The following is a 12,419-nucleotide window of genomic DNA, read 5'->3' as shown; positions in this document are numbered from 1 at the left end:
ACAATTCCATGATGACTATCTTGGATGATGACGTGGAGGAGCCGGTGTTGGACTGGAGTGGACAATGTTAAAAACCACATAACACCAGCGTATAGTCCAACAGCTTTATTTGGAAGCAATAGCTGCTCCTTCATCAGGTAACAATGTGTGATTCCTTTTCAGCTTCATCTTGGATTGAACTTTCACTCACCGTGTGGTTATTTCTATCATCTCTCAGAGTTTGACCGAGTCATTTGCTCATTAATGGAAATATAAAAGCAGCTGGTCTCCACTCCTCCTATTTCTGACCTGCACCGTCCAACACAAGGGCAACAATTATTGTCTGTTTTCTTATTCTCTCTGATCTGGGAACTTCATTGTTGCACAAGTTAGTGACCGCTACTGACCACAAGTGGGAATTGCAACCAACCCGCAGAAATACTCAAGAGTCTGTCAGGGTGAATGAAGTCAGCAAACAGATTCTGTCTGTGCACGACACAATCAGATTGGTGTACATTTCGATTCAAAAATAAAATAACCGACCTGATATCATAAGTAATGCTGTGCCCATAAACAATGGACTGCCCAGACAGTTTTCACTTGATATTAGGCTGTATTTCACAAAAACACTGGGAGTAATGTTGAAAGGAGGGAAATCTAGAAATAAAATGAAAAACTCAGGATTTCTGTCAAGACGCCAGTTTATTTGAAACGGGTATCGCCCTGACTCCTTAATCTTCTAGGGTCCCTCCTCAATTTCAAAGTGGTGGGAAACCGCACTGCAGAGGTTTGGCGCCGTTCGTGTGGCTGACTCAAGCTTCTGTGCATATCGAAGTGTTTCATTCCCACTGCGGAAAGTGGTCTTTTTGGTGTTGAGCGGTTTAAAAGCCACCGCATGCGATGGCCGGGAATCGAACCCGGGACAACTGCTTGGAAGGCAGCTATGCTCACCACTATACCACCATCGCAACTGGGACATGTCCTCCACACATCAGCTAATGTGCAATTCGACCAATAGTTCTTCATTCGAAATTTCAGTCTTCTTGCAAATTTTACGCTGAAATATTGCAATTCACCACTAATAAAAGACTGACTTTTACTCGTTCCATACTTCTCATTATACCTTTTCATTCACACTTTCTCATGCACACAAACCAGCATTTATCATCATCTCAGATAAATCCACAGCTAAAATATCAACAAAATCTCACCGCAACCCGGGATCTGTCACACAATCAAAACTTGTCAACTTCTCACAAACGCTTTTGCCCCAAACATCCATTCTCCTGCTCCTCGGATGCTGTCTGACCTGCTCTGCTTTTCCACCACCACTCTCATCTCCACCAGTGGCAGTACCCACTTTCGCCTTTCTCTTCATACACTTTTCCCACCAACTTTGCTTTTTCTTTCTGATTTACCGCATCTGTACTACTTTCCGCTTTTAACATTTCTGAAGGGTTTTCCACAAACAAAAAGGCAAAAAGAAGGAACTCTTAGACTGAGTACATGCTGCAGTAATTCTGGAGAAGAGGAAACTCCTGGTAACAGTTCACGAAGCAGAAATCTCTCGAGAAATCTGTATTAATCCGCACTTCCATTCTCTTGATCGATTTGTAGTTTTCTCTGTTACATTGTAGAAGAGGGGGAGGGTGGAGTCGCAGCTGGGAGGGAGAGAAACCAGGCTGATTTTCAAAGTTTTAGAATCAGAGTGTCATACAGCATGGAAACAGATCCTTAGGTCCAGCCAGTTTATGCTGACCATTTCCCCAAACACAACTGTAACCACCTGCATGCAATTGAACATTTCCCATTTGCTAGCATTTGGTCATATCTCTCTAAACCTTTCCTATTCGTGAACTTATCCAAGCGTCTTTTCAACGTTGTAACTGTACCTGCGTCCACCACTTTCTCTGACAGTTCATTGCACGCACCAAGCACTCGATGTGTAAAAAAATTGTCCCTCATTTCCTTTTAAATCCATAATCCCCCTGTCCACGCAACAGTAAATCAAAGATCCATCTCAATGCTTTTCACAATAAGTACCTCCCCCAGTCCCTCACTAATAAATCAATGGTCCATTTAAACAAACTGGGAATTGCATTCCACAGTCTGCAGACAGCTTCCCCAAAACCAATGACTAATGTTTTATCATCTGCAAATTTGATATCCGACACCATTTCCACATCAGTGATAGATACACCAGACAAACAGGTGACTAATACTGAAGCCTGGGGAAAAATCAAAGAATTGCGAAACTTCATCAAATGGGGACATACCAAACCCAAAATGGCAACACTGCTTTCTCCCCACTGAAGGTGCAACACTGCTCAGATTCTCCGGCAATTTCTGTTCAGTTTCTGAACCTTGAGGAACTCAACTATTTCAAAACACATGCAGTATTCTTCTTATCATCAGGTTGGTCTACATCACAAACACTTCCTTCTTCTTTATCCTTTAAAGCAAATCAGTCAAGTTCATCCGACACTACCTTCCCTTAACAATTCCATGATGACTATCTTGGATGATGACGTGGAGGAGCCGGTGTTGGACTGGAGTGGACAATGTTAAAAACCACATAACACCAGCGTATAGTCCAACAGCTTTATTTGGAAGCAATAGCTGCTCCTTCATCAGGTAACAATGTGTGATTCCTTTTCAGCTTCATCTTGGATTGAACTTTCACTCACCGTGTGGTTATTTCTATCATCTCTCAGAGTTTTACCGAGTCATTTGCTCATTAATGGAAATATAAAAGCAGCTGGTCTCCACTCCTCTTATTTCTGACCTGCACCGTCCAACACAAGGGCAACAATTATTGTCTGTTTTCTTATTCTCTCTGATCTGGGAACTTCATTGTTGCACAAGTTAGTGACCGCTACTGACCACAAGTGGGAATTGCAACCAACCCGCAGAAATACTCAAGAGTCTGTCAGGGTGAATGAAGTCAGCAAACAGATTCTGTCTGTGCACGACACAATCAGATTGGTGTACATTTCGATTCAAAAATAAAATAACCGACCTGATATCATAAGTAATGCTGTGCCCATAAACAATGGACTGCCCAGACAGTTTTCACTTGATATTAGGCTGTATTTCACAAAAACACTGGGAGTAATGTTGAAAGGAGGGAAATCTAGAAATAAAATGAAAAACTCAGGATTTCTGTCAAGACGCCAGTTTATTTGAAACGGGTATCGCCCTGACTCCTTAATCTTCTAGGGTCCCTCCTCAATTTCAAAGTGGTGGGAAACCGCACTGCAGAGGTTTGGCGCCGTTCGTGTGGCTGACTCAAGCTTCTGTGCATATCGAAGTGTTTCATTCCCACTGCGGAAAGTGGTCTTTTTGGTGTTGAGCGGTTTAAAAGCCGCAGCATGCGATGGCCGGGAATCGAACCCGGGTCAACTGTTTGGAAGGCAGCTATGCTCACCACTATACCACCATCGCAACTGGGACATGTCCTCCACACATCAGCTAATGTGCAATTCGACCAATAGTTCTTCATTCGAAATTTCAGTCTTCTTGCAAATTTTACGCTGAAATATTGCAATTCACCACTAATAAAAGACTGACTTTTACTCGTTCCATACTTCTCATTATACCTTTTCATTCACACTTTCTCATGCACACAAACCAGCATTTATCATCATCTCAGATAAATCCACAGCTAAAATATCAACAAAATCTCACCGCAACCCGGGATCTGTCACACAATCAAAACTTGTCAACTTCTCACAAACGCTTTTGCCCCAAACATCCATTCTCCTGCTCCTCGGATGCTGTCTGACCTGCTCTGCTTTTCCACCACCACTCTCATCTCCACCAGTGGCAGTACCCACTTTCGCCTTTCTCTTCATACACTTTTCCCACCAACTTTGCTTTTTCTTTCTGATTTACCGCATCTGTACTACTTTCCGCTTTTAACATTTCTGAAGGGTTTTCCACAAACAAAAAGGCAAAAAGAAGGAACTCTTAGACTGAGTACATGCTGCAGTAATTCTGGAGAAGAGGAAACTCCTGGTAACAGTTCACGAAGCAGAAATCTCTCGAGAAATCTGTATTAATCCGCACTTCCATTCTCTTGATCGATTTGTAGTTTTCTCTGTTACATTGTAGAAGAGGGGGGGGTGGAGTCGCAGCTGGGAGGGAGAGAAACCAGGCTGATTTTCAAAGTTTTAGAATCAGAGTGTCATACAGCATGGAAACAGATCCTTAGGTCCAGCCAGTTTATGCTGACCATTTCCCCAAACACAACTGTAACCACCTGCATGCAATTGAACATTTCCCATTTGCTAGCATTTGGTCATATCTCTCTAAACCTTTCCTATTCGTGAACTTATCCAAGCGTCTTTTCAACGTTGTAACTGTACCTGCGTCCACCACTTTCTCTGACAGTTCATTGCACGCACCAAGCACTCGATGTGTAAAAAAATTGTCCCTCATTTCCTTTTTAAATCCATAATCCCCCTGTCCACGCAACAGTAAATCAAAGATCCATCTCAATGCTTTTCACAATAAGTACCTCCCCCAGTCCCTCACTAATAAATCAATGGTCCATTTAAACAAACTGGGAATTGCATTCCACAGTCTGCAGACAGCTTCCCCAAAACCAATGACTAATGTTTTATCATCTGCAAATTTGATATCCGACACCAATTCCACATCAGTGATAGATACACCAGACAAACAGGTGACTAATACTGAAGCCTGGGGAAAATCAAAGAATTGCGAAACTTCATCAAATGGGGACATACCAAACCCAAAATGGCAACACTGCTTTCTCCCCACTGAAGGTGCAACACTGCTCAGATTCTCCGGCAATTTCTGTTCAGTTTCTGAACCTTGAGGAACTCAACTATTTCAAAACACATGCAGTATTCTTCTTATCATCAGGTTGGTCTACATCACAAACACTTCCTTCTTCTTTATCCTTTAAAGCAAATCAGTCAAGTTCATCCGACACTATCTTCCCTTAACAATTCCATGATGACTATCTTGGATGATGACGTGGAGGAGCCGGTGTTGGACTGGAGTGGACAATGTTAAAAACCACATAACACCAGCGTATAGTCCAACAGCTTTATTTGGAAGCAATAGCTGCTCCTTCATCAGGTAACAATGTGTGATTCCTTTTCAGCTTCATCTTGGATTGAACTTTCACTCACCGTGTGGTTATTTCTATCATCTCTCAGAGTTTTACCGAGTCATTTGCTCATTAATGGAAATATAAAGGCAGCTGGTCTCCACTCCTCCTATTTCTGACCTGCACCGTCCAACACAAGGGCAACAATTATTGTCTGTTTTCTTATTCTCTCTGATCTGGGAACTTCATTGTTGCACAAGTTAGTGACCGCTACTGACCACAAGTGGAATTGCAACCAACCCGCAGAAATACTCAAGAGTCTGTCAGGGTGAATGAAGTCAGCAAACAGATTCTGTCTGTGCACGACACAATCAGATTGGTGTACATTTCGATTCAAAAATAAAATAACCGACCTGATATCATAAGTAATGCTGTGCCCATAAACAATGGACTGCCCAGACAGTTTTCACTTGATATTAGGCTGTATTTCACAAAAACACTGGGAGTAATGTTGAAAGGAGGGAAATCTAGAAATAAAATGAAAAACTCAGGATTTCTGTCAAGACGCCAGTTTATTTGAAACGGGTATCGCCCTGACTCCTTAATCTTCTAGGGTCCCTCCTCAATTTCAAAGTGGTGGGAAACCGCACTGCAGAGGTTTGGCGCCGTTCGTGTGGCTGACTCAAGCTTCTGTGCATATCGAAGTGTTTCATTCCCACTGCGGAAAGTGGTCTTTTGGTGTTGAGCGGTTTAAAAGCCACAGCATGCGATGGCCGGGAATCGAACCCGGGTCAACTGCTTGGAAGGCAGCTATGCTCACCACTATACCACCATCGCAACTGGGACATGTCCTCCACACATCAGCTAATGTGCAATTCGACCAATAGTTCTTCATTCGAAATTTCAGTCTTCTTGCAAATTTTACGCTGAAATATTGCAATTCACCACTAATAAAAGACTGACTTTTACTCGTTCCATACTTCTCATTATACCTTTTCATTCACACTTTCTCATGCACACAAACCAGCATTTATCATCATCTCAGATAAATCCACAGCTAAAATATCAACAAAATCTCACCGCAACCCGGGATCTGTCACACAATCAAAACTTGTCAACTTCTCACAAACGCTTTTGCCCCAAACATCCATTCTCCTGCTCCTCGGATGCTGTCTGACCTGCTCTGCTTTTCCACCACCACTCTCATCTCCACCAGTGGCAGTACCCACTTTCGCCTTTCTCTTCATACACTTTTCCCACCAACTTTGCTTTTTCTTTCTGATTTACCGCATCTGTACTACTTTCCGCTTTTAACATTTCTGAAGGGTTTTCCACAAACAAAAAGGCAAAAAGAAGGAACTGTTAGACTGAGTACATGCTGCAGTAATTCTGGAGAAGAGGAAACTCCTGGTAACAGTTCACGAAGCAGAAATCTCTCGAGAAATCTGTATTAATCCGCACTTCCATTCTCTTGATCGATTTGTAGTTTTCTCTGTTACATTGTAGAAGAGGGGGGAGGGTGGAGTCGCAGCTGGGAGGGAGAGAAACCAGGCTGATTTTCAAAGTTTTAGAATCAGAGTGTCATACAGCATGGAAACAGATCCTTAGGTCCAGCCAGTTTATGCTGACCATTTCCCCAAACACAACTGTAACCACCTGCATGCAATTGAACATTTCCCATTTGCTAGCATTTGGTCATATCTCTCTAAACCTTTCCTATTCGTGAACTTATCCAAGCGTCTTTTCAACGTTGTAACTGTACCTGCGTCCACCACTTTCTCTGACAGTTCATTGCACGCACCAAGCACTCGATGTGTAAAAAAATTGTCCCTCATTTCCTTTTTAAATCCATAATCCCCCTGTCCACGCAACAGTAAATCAAAGATCCATCTCAATGCTTTTCACAATAAGTACCTCCCCCCAGTCCCTCACTAATAAATCAATGGTCCATTTAAACAAACTGGGAATTGCATTCCACAGTCTGCAGACAGCTTCCCCAAAACCAATGACTAATGTTTTATCATCTGCAAATTTGATATCCGACACCAATTCCACATCAGTGATAGATACACCAGACAAACAGGTGACTAATACTGAAGCCTGGGGAAAAATCAAAGAATTGCGAAACTTCATCAAATGGGGACATACCAAACCAAAATGGCAACACTGCTTTCTCCCCACTGAAGGTGCAACACTGCTCAGATTCTCCGGCAATTTCTGTTCAGTTTCTGAACCTTGAGGAACTCAACTATTTCAAAACACATGCAGTATTCTTCTTATCATCAGGTTGGTCTACATCACAAACACTTCCTTCTTCTTTATCCTTTAAAGCAAATCAGTCAAGTTCATCCGACACTATCTTCCCTTAACAATTCCATGATGACTATCTTGGATGATGACGTGGAGGAGCCGGTGTTGGACTGGAGTGGACAATGTTAAAAACCACATAACACCAGCGTATAGTCCAACAGCTTTATTTGGAAGCAATAGCTGCTCCTTCATCAGGTAACAATGTGTGATTCCTTTTCAGCTTCATCTTGGATTGAACTTTCACTCACCGTGTGGTTATTTCTATCATCTCTCAGAGTTTTACCGAGTCATTTGCTCATTAATGGAAATATAAAAGCAGCTGGTCTCCACTCCTCCTATTTCTGACCTGCACCGTCCAACACAAGGGCAACAATTATTGTCTGTTTTCTTATTCTCTCTGATCTGGGAACTTCATTGTTGCACAAGTTAGTGACCGCTACTGACCACAAGTGGGAATTGCAACCAACCCGCAGAAATACTCAAGAGTCTGTCAGGGTGAATGAAGTCAGCAAACAGATTCTGTCTGTGCACGACACAATCAGATTGGTGTACATTTCGATTCAAAAATAAAATAACCGACCTGATATCATAAGTAATGCTGTGCCCATAAACAATGGACTGCCCAGACAGTTTTCACTTGATATTAGGCTGTATTTCACAAAAACACTGGGAGTAATGTTGAAAGGAGGGAAATCTAGAAATAAAATGAAAAACTCAGGATTTCTGTCAAGACGCCAGTTTATTTGAAACGGGTATCGCCCTGACTCCTTAATCTTCTAGGGTCCCTCCTCAATTTCAAAGTGGTGGGAAACCGCACTGCAGAGGTTTGGCGCCGTTCGTGTGGCTGACTCAAGCTTCTGTGCATATCGAAGTGTTTCATTCCCACTGCGGAAAGTGGTCTTTTTGGTGTTGAGCGGTTTAAAAGCCACCGCATGCGATGGCCGGGAATCGAACCCGGTCAACTGCTTGGAAGGCAGCTATGCTCACCACTATACCACCATCGCAACTGGGACATGTCCTCCACACATCAGCTAATGTGCAATTCGACCAATAGTTCTTCATTCGAAATTTCAGTCTTCTTGCAAATTTTACGCTGAAATATTGCAATTCACCACTAATAAAAGACTGACTTTTACTCGTTCCATACTTCTCATTATACCTTTTCATTCACACTTTCTCATGCACACAAACCAGCATTTATCATCATCTCAGATAAATCCACAGCTAAAATATCAACAAAATCTCACCGCAACCCGGGATCTGTCACACAATCAAAACTTGTCAACTTCTCACAAACGCTTTTGCCCCAAACATCCATTCTCCTGCTCCTCGGATGCTGTCTGACCTGCTCTGCTTTTCCACCACCACTCTCATCTCCACCAGTGGCAGTACCCACTTTCGCCTTTCTCTTCATACACTTTTCCCACCAACTTTGCTTTTTCTTTCTGATTTACCGCATCTGTACTACTTTCCGCTTTTAACATTTCTGAAGGGTTTTCCACAAACAAAAAGGCAAAAAGAAGGAACTCTTAGACTGAGTACATGCTGCAGTAATTCTGGAGAAGAGGAAACTCCTGGTAACAGTTCACGAAGCAGAAATCTCTCGAGAAATCTGTATTAATCCGCACTTCCATTCTCTTGATCGATTTGTAGTTTTCTCTGTTACATTATAGAAGAGGGGGAGGGTGGAGTCGCAGCTGGGAGGGAGAGAAACCAGGCTGATTTTCAAAGTTTTAGAATCAGAGTGTCATACAGCATGGAAACAGATCCTTAGGTCCAGCCAGTTTATGCTGACCATTTCCCCAAACACAACTGTAACCACCTGCATGCAATTGAACATTTCCCATTTGCTAGCATTTGGTCATATCTCTCTAAACCTTTCCTATTCGTGAACTTATCCAAGCGTCTTTTCAACGTTGTAACTGTACCTGCGTCCACCACTTTCTCTGACAGTTCATTGCACGCACCAAGCACTCGATGTGTAAAAAAATTGTCCCTCATTTCCTTTTTAAATCCATAATCCCCCTGTCCACGCAACAGTAAATCAAAGATCCATCTCAATGCTTTTCACAATAAGTACCTCCCCCAGTCCCTCACTAATAAATCAATGGTCCATTTAAACAAACTGGGAATTGCATTCCACAGTCTGCAGACAGCTTCCCCAAAACCAATGACTAATGTTTTATCATCTGCAAATTTGATATCCGACACCAATTCCACATCAGTGATAGATACACCAGACAAACAGGTGACTAATACTGAAGCCTGGGGAAAAATCAAAGAATTGCGAAACTTCATCAAATGGGGACATACCAAACCCAAAATGGCAACACTGCTTTCTCCCCACTGAAGGTGCAACACTGCTCAGATTCTCCGGCAATTTCTGTTCAGTTTCTGAACCTTGAGGAACTCAACTATTTCAAAACACATGCAGTATTCTTCTTATCATCAGGTTGGTCTACATCACAAACACTTCCTTCTTCTTTATCCTTTAAAGCAAATCAGTCAAGTTCATCCGACACTATCTTCCCTTAACAATTCCATGATGACTATCTTGGATGATGACGTGGAGGAGCCGGTGTTGGACTGGAGTGGACAATGTTAAAAACCACATAACACCAGCGTATAGTCCAACAGCTTTATTTGGAAGCAATAGCTGCTCCTTCATCAGGTAACAATGTGTGATTTCTTTTCAGCTTCATCTTGGATTGAACTTTCACTCACCGTGTGGTTATTTCTATCACCTCTCAGAGTTTTACCGAGTCATTTGCTCATTAATGGAAATATAAAAGCAGCTGGTCTCCACTCCTCCTATTTCTGACCTGCACCGTCCAACACAAGGGCAACAATTATTGTCTGTTTTCTTATTCTCTCTGATCTGGGAACTTCATTGTTGCACAAGTTAGTGACCGCTACTGACCACAAGTGGGAATTGCAACCAACCCGCAGAAATACTCAAGAGTCTGTCAGGGTGAATGAAGTCAGCAAACAGATTCTGTCTGTGCACGACACAATCAGATTGGTGTACATTTCGATTCAAAAATAAAATAACCGACCTGATATCATAAGTAATGCTGTGCCCATAAACAATGGACTGCCCAGACAGTTTTCACTTGATATTAGGCTGTATTTCACAAAAACACTGCGAGTAATGTTGAAAGGAGGGAAATCTAGAAATAAAATGAAAAACTCAGGATTTCTGTCAAGACGCCAGTTTATTTGAAACGGGTATCGCCCTGACTCCTTAATCTTCTAGGGTCCCTCCTCAATTTCAAAGTGGTGGAAACCGCACTGCAGAGGTTTGGCGCCGTTCGTGTGGCTGACTCAAGCTTCTGTGCATATCGAAGTGTTTCATTCCCACTGCGGAAAGTGGTCTTTTTGGTGTTGAGCGGTTTAAAAGCCGCCGCATGCGATGGCCGGGAATCGAACCCGGGTCAACTGCTTGGAAGGCAGCTATGCTCACCACTATACCACCATCGCAACTGGGACATGTCCTCCACACATCAGCTAATGTGCAATTCGACCAATAGTTCTTCATTCGAAATTTCAGTCTTCTTGCAAATTTTACGCTGAAATATTGCAATTCACCACTAATAAAAGACTGACTTTTACTCGTTCCATACTTCTCATTATACCTTTTCATTCACACTTTCTCATGCACACAAACCAGCATTTATCATCATCTCAGATAAATCCACAGCTAAAATATCAACAAAATCTCACCGCAACCCGGATCTGTCCACACAATCAAAACTTGTCAACTTCTCACAAACGCTTTTGCCCAAAACATCCATTCTCCTGCTCCTCGGATGCTGTCTGACCTGCTCTGCTTTTCCACCACCACTCTCATCTCCACAGTGGCACTACCCACTTTCGCCTTCTCTTCATACACTTTTCCCACCAACTTTGCTTTTTCTTTCTGATTTACCGCATCTGTACTACTTTCCGCTTTTAACATTTCTGAAGGGTTTTCCACAAACAAAAAGGCAAAAAGAAGGAACTCTTAGACTGAGTACATGCTGCAGTAATTCTGGAGAAGAGGAAACTCCTGGTAACAGTTCACGAAGCAGAAATCTCTCGAGAAATCTGTATTAATCCGCACTTCCATTCTCTTGATCGATTTGTAGTTTTCTCTGTTACATTGTAGAAGAGGGGGAGGGTGGAGTCGCAGCTGGGAGGGAGAGAAACCAGGCTGATTTTCAAAGTTTTAGAATCAGAGTGTCATACAGCATGGAAACAGATCCTTAGGTCCAGCCAGTTTATGCTGACCATTTCCCCAAACACAACTGTAACCACCTGCATGCAATTGAACATTTCCCATTTGCTAGCATTTGGTCATATCTCTCTAAACCTTTCCTATTCGTGAACTTATCCAAGCGTCTTTTCAACGTTGTAACTGTACCTGCGTCCACCACTTTCTCTGACAGTTCATTGCACGCACCAAGCACTCGATGTGTAAAAAAATTGTCCCTCATTTCCTTTTTAAATCCATAATCCCCCTGTCCACGCAACAGTAAATCAAAGATCCATCTCAATGCTTTTCACAAATAAGTACCTCCCCCAGTCCCTCACTAATAAATCAATGGTCCATTTAAACAAACTGGGAATTGCATTCCACAGTCTGCAGACAGCTTCCCCAAAACCAATGACTAATGTTTTATCATCTGCAAATTTGATATCCGACACCAATTCCACATCAGTGATAGATACACCAGACAAACAGGTGACTAATACTGAAGCCTGGGGAAAATCAAAGAATTGCGAAACTTCATCAAATGGGGCATACCAAACCCAAAATGGCAACACTGCTTTCTCCCCACTGAAGGTGCAACACTGCTCAGATTCTCCGGCAATTTCTGTTCAGTTTCTGAACCTTGAGGAACTGAACTATTTCAAAACACATGCAGTATTCTTCTTATCATCAGGTTGGTCTACATCACAAACACTTCCTTCTTCTTTATCCTTTAAAGCAAATCAGTCAAGTTCATCCAACACTATCTTCCCTTAACAATTCCATGATGACTATCTTGGATGATGACGTGGAGGAGCC

The 12,419-nt window shown here is 42.4% G+C and overlaps 5 non-coding genes across 5 annotated transcripts; all 5 read right to left on the bottom strand.

Annotated features, from left to right (window-relative positions):
- Nucleotides 1–875: 875 nt before the first annotated feature.
- On the bottom strand, nt 876–947 carry trnag-ucc (transfer RNA glycine (anticodon UCC)). The gene has a single exon. It is a non-coding gene; the product is annotated as a tRNA-Gly (tRNA).
- Nucleotides 948–3,351: 2,404 nt separating this feature from the next.
- On the bottom strand, nt 3,352–3,423 carry trnag-ucc (transfer RNA glycine (anticodon UCC)). Its single transcript has one exon. It is a non-coding gene; the product is annotated as a tRNA-Gly (tRNA).
- Nucleotides 3,424–5,824: 2,401 nt separating this feature from the next.
- trnag-ucc (transfer RNA glycine (anticodon UCC)) lies at nt 5,825–5,896 on the bottom strand. Its single transcript has one exon. It is a non-coding gene; the product is annotated as a tRNA-Gly (tRNA).
- Nucleotides 5,897–8,302: 2,406 nt separating this feature from the next.
- On the bottom strand, nt 8,303–8,373 carry trnag-ucc (transfer RNA glycine (anticodon UCC)). The gene has a single exon. It is a non-coding gene; the product is annotated as a tRNA-Gly (tRNA).
- A 2,404-nt stretch (nt 8,374–10,777) lies between these two features.
- trnag-ucc (transfer RNA glycine (anticodon UCC)) lies at nt 10,778–10,849 on the bottom strand. Its single transcript has one exon. It is a non-coding gene; the product is annotated as a tRNA-Gly (tRNA).
- Between the last annotated feature and the right edge of the window lie 1,570 nt (nt 10,850–12,419).

This window comes from Hemiscyllium ocellatum, unplaced genomic scaffold, assembly GCF_020745735.1.
Source record: "Hemiscyllium ocellatum isolate sHemOce1 unplaced genomic scaffold, sHemOce1.pat.X.cur. scaffold_3063_pat_ctg1, whole genome shotgun sequence".
Taxonomy (NCBI): domain Eukaryota; kingdom Metazoa; phylum Chordata; class Chondrichthyes; order Orectolobiformes; family Hemiscylliidae; genus Hemiscyllium; species Hemiscyllium ocellatum.
The sequence above is the reverse complement of the archived record's forward strand: the minus strand, read 5'-3'. Positions and strand labels throughout refer to the sequence as shown.